Raw genomic sequence first — 17,146 nt, 5'->3', positions numbered from 1 at the left:
ACATCTGAAGTATTGTGTCCGGTTCGGGACACCGCACTTCAGGAAAGATGTGAAGGCCTTGGAGGGGGTGCAGAAAAAAATTACCAGCATAATTGCAGGGATCCGTGGATAGACTGGAGAATCTGGGGTTGTTCTCATTGGAACAGAGACGGTTTTGTCGAGATTTGATCGAGGTATTCAAAATCATGAAGGATCCAGGCATGGAAGATGGAGAGAAACTGTTCCCATTGGCGGAAGGGTCAAGAACCAGAGGACATCGGTTTCAGGTGATTGGCAAAATAACCAAAGGTGACATGAGGAAAAATTTCTTCACACAGGGAGAGGCTCGGATCTAGAATGCGCTGCCCGAGGTTGTGATGGAGGCAGATTCAATCATGGCCATCAAAGGGGAACTTGAAAGGAAAAAAATGCAGGGCTTCGGGGAAAGGCGGGAGAGTGTTTCTCGCTGGATTGCTCTTGCAGAGCGCTAGCACGGACTCGATGGGCCGAATGGCCTCGTTCCGTGCTGCAACCTTTCTATGATTCAACTCAATGTGCATAAGGCGATGCAAAGGGAACAGAGCGTGCCGCAAATCGACACACCTCTCAGTGTCCTCCCAAGCAATGTAGTTTAAGAGCAAATAATTCTGAAACGTCTTACTTGATAACTCAAGTCGTACACTCGAAACCAATTTGGTAAAGGGAGACTAATATTGGTGATTGGAAATATTTGGTGTGCAACTTGATATTGCTGGACACCGGAGCAGAAAACGAGATTGGATGCACAGACGTGGTCTGAAAGGATGGCCGATCGGCTGTGGGAGGCAACGAACTTTTACACTGGCTGCAAAGTTGAATTAACAGCGGCTCGTTGGTCTAGGGGTATGATTCTCGCTTAGGGCGTTTCATTGAGTGATATGCGAGAGGTCCCGGGTTCAAATCCCGGACGAGCCCTCCTTTTAGTGAAAAGTCACCAATTGGCTTCTGACATGTTTTCAGTGTTGCTGTTGGTGGAACTGAATGAAATCCAGAGGATGTTTGAGCTCCAGTGGACTCAATGCCGGTGTATCGTCGGCGCAACACACGTGAAGGAAATAAAATGTCTCAAGATGATGAGGAGTTTGAAGCTAAATTTGGATTGTTTTCCAATTCAGGCGGATATTAGATGACGGGATAGAAAGCCACATATCCAAGTTTGCCGATGACACCAAGATGGGCAGCATTGTCAGCAGTGCAGATGGAAACATAAAATTACAGAGAGGCATTAATACAATAAATGAATGGGTAAAATTGTGGCAAATCGATATCAATTTAGTCAAGTATGAGGTCATCCACTTTGGACCAAAAAGGATAGATCAGAATACTTTGTAAATGGTGAAAAGCTCGAAACAGTGGAGGTCCAAAAAGACTGATGTGTCCATCTACATACATCATTAAAATGTCATTGACAGGTACAAAAAATAATCAAAAATGTTAATGGAATGTTGGTCTTTATATCTCGAGGACGAGAATACAAGGGGATAGGGATTATGATACAGCTATACAAAGCCCTGCTTAGACCACACCTGAAGTACTGTATTCAGTTCTGGGCAACGCACCTTAGGAAGGATATATTGGCTGTGGAGCGAGTGCAGCTTCGGTTTACTGGAATGTTCACTCAACCCCAAGGGTTTAATTACGCGGAGAGATTGCATAAACTCGGGTTTACCTCGAATTTAGTAGATTTAGAGCTGATTTGATCGAACTTGTCAAAATATTAAGGGGAACTGATGGAGCAGATAGAGAAAAACTATTTCCGCCGGTTGGGATGTCTAGGACTAGGGGACATCGCCTAAACATTAGGGTCAGGACTTTCAGGAGTGAAGTTGGGAAACACCTCTGCAAGCAAAGGGAGGGAGAAGTTTGGAACTCTCTTCCGCAAACGGCAGTTGATGCGAACTGAATTGTTAATTCTATACCTGAGATTAATCGATTTTTGTTAACTGAAGTTATTAAGCGATACGGGGCTAAAGCGATTATCTGGAGTTCGGTCACATATCAGCCATAATCTGTTTCAATTGCGGAACAGGCTGGAGGGGTGAAATGGTATACTTATATTCCTCAGCTCCTCATTGGTGAGAATGATTCTGCATTGGCCGGAAATCGAACCAAAGTCTCCCGCACAAGAAATGAGAATTCGACCCCTGCCCCTCCAATGCGCGCGTTCTTAATAGCGGCAAGTGTCCATTTGGAATGCTATCTGAACGAACATGCCGTTTACAGCTGCGGTGGCCCAGTGTTTAAAGCGTTGGACTCAAAATTCAATTGAGGTTTTCCTGCGCAGGTTTGAATTCTGCTCGCAGAGCAACTGTTTAAAGATCACTTCAGTGCTGAAATAGATTATTTGGAGTTAATTGACCGCATTTATCTCTCTCCCAGAATGAGAGATTCGACAGCGTGGCCGGTGCTTTTAATTAGTGTCAGATCTTCTCTTGCAAGATTTCAAGACCGGAGAAGGAATCTCTCCCAATCAGGAACTTAAATTCTGCTAGTTTGCAAAACCTGACATTTCTACTCTTCATTTTCTTTGCCTGCATCTCTCCATCTCGCCCTGTCTTTGTCTCTTGTCTCTCTGTGTTGTCCCCGATGGACTTCTCAGGTTTCGTTGAACGGCGAGAGCTGATCTCACCGGCAATAATATCAGAGAATGTGAAAGAAAAAAAAGACGGAGACAGTAGGAAAAGTAAAGGTGCAACCCAGCTGATAAATTCGTAGCTAATGTATCCACATTCATGGATCTTCGTTCTCATAGTGAATGAAAGCAGCAATTTGAGTAAAGTATACTTATGGTGGAGTGTAAACTGTGACGATGCCGAGACAGACGACGATGTCGTTTCAGAGTAATTCATTCTGTAAAGTGTTACTTGATAATACAAGTCGTACATTCAAAACGAATTTGATATTGTTGAAATGATATAATTAGTGCAGAACCTGACATTGTTTATATCGTACAAGAAAGCGGGATTGTATGGACATGGTGTTCTGAAAGGATGGCGGATCGGCTGCGTCGCAGCGAAATTTTACAGTGGCTGCACGGCTCTGTTGCGAGTTGGTCTTTGGGTCTGATTCTCGCTCAAGGAGTTTCACTGGTTCAAATCCCGGATGAGCTCCGTTGTGTCCCCATTTTTAGTCAAAAATCACCAATTGGCTTCTCATTTCCTTTCAGCGGTGCAGAAGGCAGGTTTGACTTATCTCCAGCAGAGTATGTTTGAGCACCAGAGGACAGAATGCAGAGGGTTTGTCCACGAAAGACACGTGGATGAAATGAAGATGATCTTTCAAGAAGTTGTACAGATTGAAGCCGGCACATGAATTTATCCCAATTCAGGCGATCTCATGGGTACAGATAAAAAAGGTAAAGGATGCTGCATTGGACTGCAACCAAACCCCTGGTTTCCCACCGGCAGGTGAGGGTTCCACACTGAACCACCAATGCACGCATGGCTGCAGTTTGCACGTGTAGCGTTGGATAAAAGTATGGAACATGCAATCTGGCAGAGTTCCTGTGATGAGCCTGCGCAGTCTACAACCGCGTGCTACCTGTAGGTGACCAAACGAGTGGATCAAGCATGGTCTTGAAATTGACTGAGATTCGAAATCACTTCACACCGCCACTGTAAAATGGTTAAATAAATAACAGCTGTAGTTTCCAAGCAATGTTTACTTCTCTCAGAAATAAAGTTATAATCCAGCCCTATGTGCATCTCACGACATGAGACGAATTTCCTTTAAGCTGCAGCTTAAATTCTGCTCAATCACAGAATTGGAAATTTAGACTATTTTTCTTTGCATGTATCTCTCTATCTCTGTCTGCGTTTCTTCACTTTCGGTGTTGCTCCCGAATGGACTTATCAGGCTTCCTTCAACGGCCAGGTCTGGAAACCCGGGATGGGAAAAGGCTGTCGGTTCTTCGTCCAATTGTTGGATTTCGATGGGATGAGTTTTGCTATTTTCAGTCTCCGTTTTCGGGAAATATAAACCCAGATGGGTTTTCACCTCCTCGGGTCCCGACACCTTCGGGTTATGGGAATGAACCCGATCTATCGTTCGGTCTTAATATCTGTATTCTCATTGTTTAACAATAAAATTACGGGGTTACAGTTATTTTCAGGACACATTTTAGAAATTAACACATAACAGACTTATTCGAAAACTAGAAGCACGTGGGATTAAAGGGCCGGTGGTCACGTGGGCAAGTAATTGGCTGAGGGATGGGAGGCCGAGATGAGTGGTGAACGGATGTTTTTCTGACTGGGGAGAAATATGCAGTGGAATCCCCCAGGGGTCGCTATTAGGGCTATTGCTTTTCTTGTTATATATAAATGACTGGGATGTGGGAATAGGGAGTACAATTTCGAAGTTTGCAGATCATACATAACTTGGCAACGTGGTAAATCGTGAGCAAGATAATAGCAGACTTCAGGATGAGATGGATAGACTGGTGAAATTGGCGGTCACGTGACAGATTTAACGCCGATCAGTGTGAAGTGATGCACTTTTAGAAGAAGAACATGGAGAGGCAGTATAATCTAAATGGAACAAATTATGGGGGGTTCCAAGAGCAGAGGGACCTGGGGGTTCATATTCATAAAACAAGGCAAGTTGATAAGGTGGTTCAGAAAGCGTATGGGATACTTGGCTTTGTAAACAGGGGCATTGAATACAAAAAAAAAGGAAATTATACTAATCCTTACAATCAGTGGTTAGGCCTCAGCTGGAGTATATTGTACAGATCTGGGCACCACACTTTAGAATAAAAAGGCATTGAAGAGGATTCAGAGCAGGTTGACCTGGATGTTACCAGGGATGAGGGACTTCAGTTATATGGAGAGATTGGAGAAGCTGGGATTATTCTCCTTACAGCAGAGATGATTAACGGGAGACATAATAGAGATATTCAAAATAATGAGGGGTTTTGAAAGAGCAAGTAGGGAGAAACTGTTTCCTCTGGCAAGTGGGTCGGTAAACAGAGGTCACAGATTTAAAATAATTGGCAAAAGAACTAGAGGGGAATTGAGGAGAATTATTTTCACACAGAGGGTTTGTTAAGATCAGGAACGCACTTCCTGAAAGGGTGGTGGAAGCCGATTCCATAGGATCATTTAAAAGGCAATTGGACATAATTGAAGAGGACGAATTTGCAGGATTATTGGGAAAAATCTGGGGTGTGAGTTTAATTTGGACAGGTCTTCGAAAAAGCCGACACTGGCACGACGGCCGAATGGCCTCCTTCTGTGCTGTAAGATTCTATGATTCTATGATTACCTTCTGAATCATTGCAATTGAAGCTATTCAGTGTTGAGCAACGAAGAAAATTATAACCGTGATATTCTGCTTCTCCATTCCCTTATGAATATCGCAGATTATAATGTCCAGGCGGGGGTGGGTCTGAATGGGGGATAGAGTGCGGAGATTGGAATGGAAGCCCAGCAGAATGAACTTGGTCTCATCAGTTTTTGTTATTTTTCCTACCAGTTGCCTGAAGCAGGCGGTGAACCGTTTTCTCGAGAGAGGATCGTCATTTCAGTTCAGAAGGAAAAAGGTATCAAGAAAATCGGGTAAAACGCACAGAGAATGATCCGGGACTTACAGCACATCCATTTTTAACAGACACAGACACGAAATGATCCGGACATAAATCATAATTATGGTACATACGTTTCTCTTCCGATGACCATAAGATTTACTCTTTTTACAATGACACCAATCTTCAATCTGATACTTCGCGACCATACAATCTCAACACCTTCCTGGAAGGAACTGCAGCTGATTTCAGCAAACAATGCACAACCCTCCGTCTGCCGTTTCGAGAAGGATGGGACTTTAACCAGACATTCTTTCACGAATGAGAGGAACAAAACTTAAACACAATAACGACGAAGATGGGACTTGAACCCACGCTTGCAGAGCACAACAGATTAACATGTCATCGCCTTAACCTCTCAACCACCTCGTCGCATGGAGAAATGCGTGAAAGCCCCTTTATTCAAAATGAAAATACTGACTCTGTTGCCAACCTGAAACAGAAACTGTAAATGTGCGTATCCTCAGCAGGTCAGGCAGAATCTTTGGACATAGAAACAGAATTAACGTTTCAGGTCGATGACCATCACATGAGTATTCGAACTCACTCAACTTGCGCCTTGTAGATGGTTGAACGGCTTTAGGGAATTCGAAGGTGAGTCACTTGGCGCAGAATATCCAGCCTCTGTGGCTGGTCCAGTTATGTTTCTGGTTAATGGTGACCACCAGTATGTTGATGGTGGGGGATTCGGCGATGTTAAAACCGAATCCCCACAGAAGAGATTTACTGTAAAGATTCCAGGGATGAGGGGCATAAGTTTCATGGATAGATTGGAGAAGCTGGGGTTGTTCTGCTTGGAACAGAGACGGTTACGAGGAGATTTAATAGAGGTATTCAAAATCATGAAGGATCAAGACAGAGTAGATAGAGAGAAACTGTTCCTATCAAAAACCAAAGAACATAGATTTAAGATGTTTGGCAAAAGAACCAAAGGTGACATGAGGAAAAACTTTTCTGCACAGCGAGTGTTTAGGATCTGGAATACACCGCCCCAGTGGGTGGTGGAGGCAGATTCAATCATGGTCTTCAATTAGGAACTGGATAAGTATTTGAAACGAAAGAAAATGCAGGGCTACACGGATAGGGTGGGGGAGTGGGTCTATCTGGATTGCACTGGTAGATTGTCGGCACGGACTCGATGTGCCGAATGGCCTCTTTTCGTGCTGTGACCTTTCTATGATTCTATTCTATGTGTCGGGGGCGATGCAAAGCGACCGGAGCGTGACGTAAATCGACCTGCTCATGTCCATTCCCTGATAATAAATCCTAGTGTGATGTAAAGAAGAAATTCATAATTATGGTCCATATCTTTTATATTATACTGACAATAAGAGGTACTCGGTTCACCAGGGCGCCATTGTGCACATTGATTGATACTTCACCGAGATCACACCTCACAGTCCCAACACCTCCGTCTAAGAAACAGTTGGGTGGCAATCCAGACTTTGCTGAATTTTACAAACAGGTGTAAACCAGCAATGCGGAAAAACACTTCTTATTAAAGAAGGGTTTTTGGTGAGGCGGCCAAAATGAAAAACTCTACAAATTCTGGCAGCAGTAAGATTCGAACCCAAATAATTCAGAGATGGAAGCGAGCATCTTCGACAGTAAAGTTGCTCAAACACATGACAAACCTTTTAGTTCTGATTACAAAGGTCATGCAGCTGGAAAGTTTCCTCTGGTTCTTTCTCCAAAGGTGCTGCCTGACCTGCTCAGCGTTTTCAGCATTTTCTGTTTTCATTTTTGTGATTTCACAATGGCCGTTTTCCTGAAAACACCCAATTTGACCCAAGAACGCAGCTCGCACTTCACTTTCCTCACGCGCTTAAAGTCTGCCGTTTCCGAACAAAATCCCCTCCGCGCCGAGCTTTCAAAGGACCTTTCGCTCACGGCCAACCTCCTGTAATCGACACCTTTTCACCATTGCCGCTCTTCTCATTTCTCCTCATTCCTTTTGAATCAGATATTTCCACAGACCTATTAAGATCAAGCGGAACATTTCCGACTTTACTGCACCGCCCAGATTGCCAAAAGTGCACCTTTCAGTCGTCATTCGTAGCTATGTAGTGCCGCCCGTCTCTCCCGCACATCAACTGCTCGGGGAAAAGCTCCAACGACCATGAAAACAAATCCCAGTTCTTCAGTTAACATCCCCCGTGTCACAAGATACCCCATGGAAATTCCACGGAAAACTATGCCGCTGTCCTTCGGAATGCCAGACCTGCTTTCTTTGTGCTTGTCTCTGGAACAGTCACGAAGGTGGAAATGTTTCAAGGCACAAATGAACGGGCCATGTGCCCCCGAGGAACAGCGGTCGATATGGAGCAAACAGAAAGGCGCAAGAATGTGAAGTTGAATGTCAGAGTAGCAAGGCCGCAGTAAAGTCTCAATGAAATGGACCATTATTGTGGAAGGAAGAAAAAGCTGGAAGAAGCGGCGGGTCTGAATTTTGGATCATCCAGCAGAGACACATGAGGGAATAAAAACAGGATACAGATAAAGGTGCTGGAGGCAGAAAGAAAAAGAACGACATAAGAGGAATGAAAAGAGAGTGACTTAATTGAGAGCGAAGAGACATTAATGTGTAGACATTGGCTGCAGCAACTAGGTTGCCCCTTTACTTTTCCTCCTGTCTCAATCTTTCTTTAACCTTCTCTGCTGGTGTTGAAGGATCGATCAGCCAACGCCGTTCAAGGAAGCCTGAGAAGTCCATCAGGGGACAACACAAGAGACAGAGACAGGGAGAGATAGAGAAATACATGCAAAGAAAATAAGGATTATCAATAGAATCATACAATCATAAAATGGTTACAGCATAGGAGGCTATTCGGTCCATCGAGCCCGCGCTGGCTCATTGTAAGACCGATCCAGTTAGTCCCATTCCCCCGCCACTTCCCGGTAGCCCTGCATTTATTTCCCTTCAAGTATTTATCCAATTCCTTTTTGAAAGTCACGACTGAATCTGCTTCCACCACCCTTTCAGGCAGCGCATTCCAGATTATAAATACTCACTGGGTAAAAAAAAGTGTTTCCTTATGTCGCCTTTGTTTCTTTTGCCAATCACCTTAAATCTGTGTCCTCTGGTTCTCGATCCTTCTGTCAATGGGAACAGTTTCTCTTTATTTACTTTATCTAAACCCTTCATGATTTTGAACACTTCTATCAAATCTCCTCTTAACCTTCTCTGCTCGAAGGAGAACAGCCCCAGCACGGGGTAAATGCGGTCAATTAGCTTCAATTCATATTTTTGTGCATTAAACAGCTCTTTAAACATTACTGTGACATTATGGTAGCGCGGCCACGCGGTCTAAGGTGTTACATTTAATTTCTATAGAGGCGTGGGTTTGAATCCAAATGCTCTTAGAATTTCTGCCAATGTTTATTTTGACCTGTTCACAGAAAACCCGAATGCAGTGCGATGGAGCAGAGGATGTGAAAGAAGCTGAAAGTGAAAGTGCAGATATTAGTTTCATCACGGGGACAGGACACGTTCCCACAGGTGAGGGCCGCTCACCTTAATATTCCTTCCAGCAGAGAGGGACGGGTGATCAAAGTGACCGGGCTCTTGCGGCGCGATCAGTCAGTGGGCGGTCCTTATATGACAGTCCAGGGTCGGGAAATGGCGAGGTTGTTAGTTGACTCTCATCGAGATCAACCAAGCCTTTTCTTTGTGAACATTTCGAACGGAGTAGAATGTGCAATTGGTGTGTTACAAAATGCATCTAGTTATTTGTTCAGCCATGTGGTTCCTCCGGCCTACGCTGTTGCAAAAACAGATGAGATGTTTAGTTTTATTAGTTTACAGGAAGGAGGCTGCGGAATTGGAGCCACAAACCGTGATTTTGATCCATCTACAAATTATGGGATTTAACTGGAGCTTTAAACCAGCGGGTTAGACCGCTCAGTCACGATACTTGAATTTTTGCGATTTTCAGGAGCGACAAGAGGGTTGTTTCCCTTCTTTGATGAACATTCGTGATCCTGTTGTGGTTTTGCTGCAAAGTTCTAATTCCCACCACCAAAATTGAGCCCTCAACTTCAACGGTAGTCAAATTGGAATCCACAACTTTGGAGCTGGTGATTTGAAGTCCAACGTGCGACCCATTGCGCCACAAATCGGCTGTCGATTATGTGATTTCACATTACCCATTTGCTGCTTATGACTTTTTGCTGCGGTGGAGCAAGTGGTTCGAAAGCTCAGTGGGGATTCACAGCAGCTCCTGAGAAATCAACACAGCGACGGTTTCTCCAATGCCGAGTGATCTGTCTGTCTGTCTGTCTCTCTCTATTCGTCTTGCTCTCTTTCGCTTTCATTCTTGAGCTCTTACTCTCCCCGTTTATTTCAAGAAGGCTGGAATACAAAGGGGTGGAAGCTATGTTACAGCTGCACAGAGCTCTGGTGAGACCTCATCTGGAGGACATCATTCAGTTCTGGGCACTCCACCTCAGGAAGGATGTGTTAACCTGGAGGCTCGAGGGGCTGAATGGCCGATTCCTGTTCCTATGCTCCAATAAATGAAAACATAATTCAAGTATAGAGACCCTAATGTATAAGGGTATCCGTTCACCACTACTCTCTGCCTCCCATTCCTGAGCCAATTAGGTGCCCACGTTACCACAGGTCCTTTACTTCCACGTGCTTCTAGTTTTCGCATAAGTCTGTTACGTGTTAATTTCTAAAATGCGTCCTGAATATAGCTGTAACCCCGTAATTTTATACTTAAGCAATAAGAATACGGATGTTCCGACCGAGCGATAGATTGGGTTCATGCCCATTACCCGGAGGTGACGGGACTGAGGAGGTGAAATCCCATCTGGGTTTATATTTTCCGAAAACGGAGACGGAAAATAGCAAAGCTCATCCCGTCGAAATCCAACAATTGGACTGAAGATCCGACAGTCTTTTCCATCCCCGGTTTCCAGACCTGGCCGTTCAAGGAAGCCTGATAAGAGAGAGAAGAAACGTAGACAGCGATAGAGAGATGCATGCAAAGAAATAAAATAATATAAATCTCCAAATTCTGTGATTGAGCAGAATTTAAGGTACAGTTTTTTTGAAATTCTGTCTCAAGTCGTGAAATCTTAAAGGTGAACATTGGGCTGGATTATCCCTTAACCTCTGAGAGAAGTAAACACTGCCTGGTAATTACAGCTCTTATTTATTTGACTGTTTCACAATCGTCGTGTAAGCTGGTTTCGAACCCCCAGTGAATTTCACGACCATGCTTAATCTATAAGTTAACACAAAGGCATCGCGCGGCTGTCGAGTCGATTGCGTAGGGTAATCACAGGAACTCTGCCAGAGTGCATGTTCTAGACATGTATCTAAAGCTACACGTGCTGCCTGCAGCCGTGTGTCCATTGGTGGTTCAGTGGTGGAACCCTCGCCTGCTGGTGGGAAACCTGGGGTTTGTTTCCAGGCCAATGCAGCATCCTTTACCTTTTTTGTTCTGTACCCACGAGATTGTCTGAATTGTGATAAATTCATGTGCCGGCTTCAATCTACAACTTCTTGAAAGATGATCTTCATTTCGTCTACTTGTGTTGCATGGACAAACCCTTTGCTTTCTTTCCTCTGGTGCTCAAACATGCTCTGCTGGAGATAAGTCAAAACTGCCTTCCACACCGCTGAAAAGATGTAAGAAGCCAATTGGTGATTTTTGACTAAAAATGGGGACATAACAGGGCTCATTCGGAATTTTGAACGATTCGAACTTCCTGAGCGACATTCAGACCCAAAGACCAACAAGCAACAGAGCCGTGCAGCCGCTGTAAAATTTCGCTGCCATGCAGCCGTTCCGCCATCCTTTCAGAAGGCTCTGTCCATACAATCCCGCTTTCTTCTACGATGCACGATGTAGAGCAATATCAGGTTCCACACTGATCATTTCATATCAACAATATTTCTCGCTTATTGTCAAATTTGCTTTGAATGTAAGACTTGCATTATCAAGTAACACTTTGCAGAATGAATTGCTCTGAAACAACATAATCGTCTGTCTCGACATCGTCATAGTTTACATTCTACCATAAGTATAATTTACTCAAATTGCTGCTTTCAATCACTATGAGAGTAACATAAATGTACATATGCAGTGCGTGTACGTATGAGTATTGGTGGCTCTGGGATAGAATTCTGGCCTCTGTCACGGATTCGATTCGCGGACAATGCATGAACGTTTCATGTTTTGCACCAATTAGGAAGATGAGTAAGCCATTTAGCCCCTCGAGCCGGTTCCGCAATTCAGTGAGATCATGGCTGATCTGTGACCTAATTCCATATAACCGCCTTCGCTCCGTATCCCTTAATACCACTGGTTAACGAAAAAATCTATCAGTCTCAGGTTTAAAATCAACAATTAAGCGAACACTGTCGCTTGCAGAAGAGAGTTCCAAACTTCTACCCCCCTTTCCTTGTCGAAGTGTTAACGAATTTCACTCCTCAAATTCCTGACTCCAATTTTTATGCCAGGTTCCCGAGTCCAAGACATCCGAACGAGCGGGAAGAGTTTCTCTCCATCAACACCAACAGTTCCCCGTAATATCTTGAAAACTTCAATCAAATCAGTCCTTATTCTATTAAATTCCAGGGAATACAACCCTAGTTTGTGTAATCTCCCCTCGTAATTTAACCCTTGGTTTCCAGGTATCAATCTAGCAAAATTACACTGCACTACCTCCACGGCCAAAATATCCTTCCTAAGGTGCGGTGCCCAGAATTGAACTCAGTACTCCAGGTGTGGTCTAACCAGGGCTTTGTATAGCTGTAGCATAATGTCCATCACCTTGTATTCTCGTCCTTTAGATATAAACGCTAGTTTTCCATTAGCCTTTTTGATTATTTTCTGCACCTGTCCATGACATTTTAATGATCTATGTATATGGACCGGTAAGTCCCTTTGGAACTCCACGGTTTCGAGCATTTCACCAGTTAGAACGTATTCTGATCAATGCTCTATAGGTCCAAGTTGGATGACCTCACACTTACCTGAATTGAAATCCATTTGCCACAGTTTTGCCCATTCATTTATTATATTAAATACTCTCTGTAATGTTCTGCTTCCATCTACTTAGCTTACAGTGCTGCCCATCTTGGCGTCATCTGCACATGTCGCTCTCTATCCCGTCATCTTATATCAATGAGACCGACTGCACTGGGGTAAATTCACATTCAGCTTCAATCTCCTCATCATATTGAGACATTTATTTTTTCACCTGTGTTGTGCCTTGGAAATTTCCGCACTCTGTCCTCTGGAGCTCAAACATTCTCTGGATATAATTCAATTCCACCAACAGCAACATTGAAAAGATATCGGAAGCTAATTGGTGACTTTTCACTAAAAGCACAGAAAGAGGAGGGGTCATGCGGGATTTGAAGCTGAGATCGCGCGCGTATCACATAACACAACCCTCTAAGCGAAAATCACACCCCCAGACCAACAAACCGCTGATGCTGAAGCCGTGGAGTCAGTTGAAAGGTGCGCTGCCTCCCACAGCCGATCGGCCATCCTTTCAGACCTCTTCTGTCCATCCAATCTCGTTTTCTGTTCCGGTGCACAGCAATATCAAGTTGTACATTAACTACTTCCAGTCACCAATATTAGTCTCCCTTTAACAAATTGGTTTCGACTGTACGACTTGAATTATGAAGTAAGACGTTTCAGAATTAGTTGCTCTGAAACTACATTGCTTGGGAGGAGACTGAGAGATGTAGATAAACAGCAAAACCTTGGAGTGTATGTCCACAGATCCCAGAAGGTAGCAGAACATCTAGATAAGGTGGTTAAGAAGCCATAAAGAATATTCTCCTTTATTAGCCGAGGCATAGAATATAAGAGCAGGGGAGGTTCTGGTAGAAATTTATAAAACAATAGTTAGGCCACAGCAAGAATACTGCGTACAGTTGTGGTCACCACATTACAGGAAAGATGTGATTGCACGAGAGATGGTACAGAGGAGATTTAAGACAATGTTGCCAGAACTGGAGAATTTTAGCTATGAGATTAGATTGGATAAGCTGGGATTGTTTGCTTTGGAACTGAGGAGGCTGTTGGGAGATTTAATTGAGGTGTATAACATTATGACGGGCCTCGATCGAGTGTATAGTAAGGACCTATTTCCCTTCGTAGGGAGGTCAATAATCAGGATACATCAATCTTAGGTAATCGGTAGAATGATTAGAGGGGAGTGAATTTTTTTTTCCATCCAGAGGGTGGTGGGTGTGGGGGTCGGAAAATCACTGCCAGAAAGGGTGGGAGAGGCGGAAACCCTCATCGCATTGAAAAATAAAAACTTCAATATGCACGTGAAGATCCATAACCGACAAGATTAGGGACTAAACGCTGGAAAGTGAGATGAGGCTCGGTACCGATTTTTCGGCCGGCACAGGCACGATGTGCAGAATGGCTTCCTTCTTTGGCATAACTTTCTCGGATTCTATGATATAATTGCCGTCTGTCTCGGCATCGCGATAATATACACTCGACCAGAAGGATACTTTAATCAAATTGATGCTTTGTTTCACTGTGAGAGTGAAGAGACATAAGTGTGTAGACATTAGCTGCAGCAGCTGGGTTGCACCTTTACTTTTCCAACCGTCTCAGTCCTTTTTTTTACCTTTCTCTGCTGGTGTTGCAGGTGAGATCAGCCTTCGCCGTTCAAGGAAGCCTGAGAAGCCCGTCGGGCACAACAGAGAGAGAAGAGACAGAGACAGGGAAAGATAGAGAGATGCATGCAAAGAAAATAAAGAGTATAAATGTCAGGTTTTGCAAACGACCAGAATTTAAGTTACAGATTGGGAGAGATTCCTTCTCGGGTCTTGAAATCTTGCAAGAGAAGATTGGACGCTCAATTGAAAGCACCAGCCACGTTGAAGCATCTCTGATGCTGGGAGAGCAGTAAATGCAGTCAATTAACTCCAATTAATCTATTTGAGCATTGAAGAGATCTTTAAACAGTTGGGGGTTGCGAGCAGAATTCAAACCAAGGCAGGAAAACCCCAATGGAGTTTTGAGACCAAGGCTTGAACCACTCGGCCATCGCAAGTCAACGGCATGTTCGTTTAGACAGCATTCCATATAGGAGCATGTAACTTCTGCACATGCCAGCATTGGTGGTTCAGGGGTAGAATTCTCGCCTGCCACGCGGGAGACCCGGGTTCGATTCCCGGCCAATGCAAGATCGTTTTGCATTTTGCACCAATGAGGAACCTCGGAACAGGATTGTGGTATTTGGTCCGTCGAGTCTGTTCCGCAACTCAATACGATCATGGCTGAGTTGTGACCGAAATCCCTGTATCCGCCTTAGTCCCATATCTCTAAATATCTTTGGTTAACAAAAATCGATAAATCACGGGTTTGAAATTAACAATTGAGCTCGCATCAACTGCCGTTTGTGGAAGAGAGTTCCAAACTTCTCCAACACTTTGCTTGCAGAAGTGTTTCCTAACTTCACTCCTGAAAGTCTGACTCTAATGTTTAGCCTATGTCCCCGAGTCCTAGACACCCCAACGAGAGGAAATAGTTTCTATCCATCTCCCACATCAGTTCCTCTTAATATCTTGAACATTTCGATCACATCAACCCTTAATCTACTAAATTGAAGGGAATACAACTATAGTTTGTGTAATCTCTCCTCGTAATTTATCGCTTAGAGTCCAGTTATCTTTCTAGTAACTCACACTGCACTCCCTCCAAGGCCAATATATCCTTCCTAAGGTGCGGTGCCCAAAACTGAACACAGTACTCCAAGTGTGGTCCAACCAGAGCTTTGTGCAGCTGTCGCATAATGTCTATTCTCATCCTCTAAACATATAGGCCACCATTCCATTAGCCTTTTTGATTATATTCTGTTCCTGTCCATGACATGTTATTGATCTATGTACATGGACACCGAAGTTCCTTTGGAACTCCACAGTTTCGAATTTTTCACCTTTTATAAAGTATTCTGATCTATCCTTTTGAGGTCCAAAGTGGATGACCTCACACTTGCCTAAATTGAAATCCATTTGCCACAGTTTTGCCCATTCATTCATTCTATTAATGTCTCTCTGGAATTTACCAGAATGATACCCGGACTTCAAGGGTTAAGTTACGAAGAGAGATTACGCAAATTGGGGTTGCATTCTCCAGAGTTTCGAAGGTTAAGGGGTGATCTGATCGAAGTTTATAAGATATTAAGGGGAACAGATAGGGTGGATAGAGAGAAACTATTTCCGCTGGTTGGGGATTTTGGAAGTAGGAGGCACTGTCTAAAAATTAGAGCCAGACCTTTCAGGAGCGAGATTAGAAAACATTTCTACACACAAAGGGTGGTAGAAGTTTGGAACTCTCTTCCGCAAATGGCAATTGATACGAGCTCAATTTATAAATTTAAATCTGAGATAGATAGCTTTTTGGCAACCAAAGGTATTAAGGGATATGGGCCAAAGGCAGGTATATGGAGTTAGATCACAGATCAGCCATGATCTTATCAAATGGCGGAGCAGCCACGAGGGGCTGAATGGTCTACTCCTGTTCCTGTGTTCCTCTTCCTATATAATCTGCACTGCTTATAACGCTGCCCATTTTGGTGTCATCGGCAAACTTCCATATGTCGTTCCCTGTCCCGTCATCCAATATCAATGAGACCACCTGAATAGGGGGAGATTCACATTCAGCATCAATCTCTGCATCATCTTGAGACATTTTATTTACTTCACATGTGTTGCACTTTGGAAACTTCAGCACTCTGTCCTCTGGAGCTCAAACATGCACTTTAATCCTACCAACAGGAACACTGAAAAGATGTCAGAAGACAATTGGTGAATTTTACACTCAACGTAGCTGAACAGCAAGAGCTTATTGGGGATTTTACCCCGGGACTCTCAGCTATTAATCAACCAAAGCCCCCGAAACAAGAATCATACATCTAGACCAACCAGACGCTGTTACTTACATCCTGAAGCCAGTTTAAAGTTTCGCTGTCTCCCATAGCCGATCGGCTACCCTTTCAGACCTCTTCTGTCCATCCAATCTCGTTTTCTATTCCGGTGTACAGCAATATCAAGTTGTACACTAACTATTTCCAGTCACCAATATTCGTTTCCCTTTACTAAATTGGTTTCGTCTCTACGACTTATATTATCAAGCAAGATGTTTCAGAATTAGTTGCTCGGAAACTACATTGCTTTGGAGGATACTGAGAGGTGTCGTTAAAAAGAGAGACCTTGGAGTGCATGTCCACAGATCCCTGAAGGGAAGAGGAGAGGTGGTTAAGGTGGTTAAAGAGGTATAAAGGATACTTTGCTTTATAAGCCGAGGCATAGAATGTAAGAGCAGGGAGGTTATTCTGGAACTGAATAAAACACAAGTTCCGCTACAGCTGGAGTATTGCGTACAGTTTTGGTCACCACATTACAGGAAAGATGGGACTACACTCGAAATGGTACAGAGATTTACGACGATGTTGCGAAGAGTGGAGAATTTTGGCTATGAGGATAGATTGGATAGGCTGAGGTTGTTTTCTCTGGAACCGACGAGGCTGAGGCGAGATTTAATTGAGGTG

General features: G+C 43.8%; 2 non-coding genes across 2 annotated transcripts; both read left to right on the top strand.

Annotated features, from left to right (window-relative positions):
- Positions 1 to 844: 844 nt before the first annotated feature.
- trnap-agg (transfer RNA proline (anticodon AGG)) lies at positions 845 to 933 on the top strand. The gene is given in 2 exon segments: positions 845 to 880; positions 898 to 933. It is a non-coding gene; the product is annotated as a tRNA-Pro (tRNA).
- Positions 934 to 14,708: 13,775 nt separating this feature from the next.
- On the top strand, positions 14,709 to 14,779 carry trnag-gcc (transfer RNA glycine (anticodon GCC)). The gene has a single exon. It is a non-coding gene; the product is annotated as a tRNA-Gly (tRNA).
- The last annotated feature ends 2,367 nt before the right edge of the window (positions 14,780 to 17,146 follow it).

The sequence above is a fragment of the Heptranchias perlo genome, chromosome 20 (genome assembly GCF_035084215.1).
Source record: "Heptranchias perlo isolate sHepPer1 chromosome 20, sHepPer1.hap1, whole genome shotgun sequence".
NCBI lineage: Eukaryota > Metazoa > Chordata > Chondrichthyes > Hexanchiformes > Hexanchidae > Heptranchias > Heptranchias perlo.
This window is presented reverse-complemented; position numbering and strand designations above follow the sequence as displayed.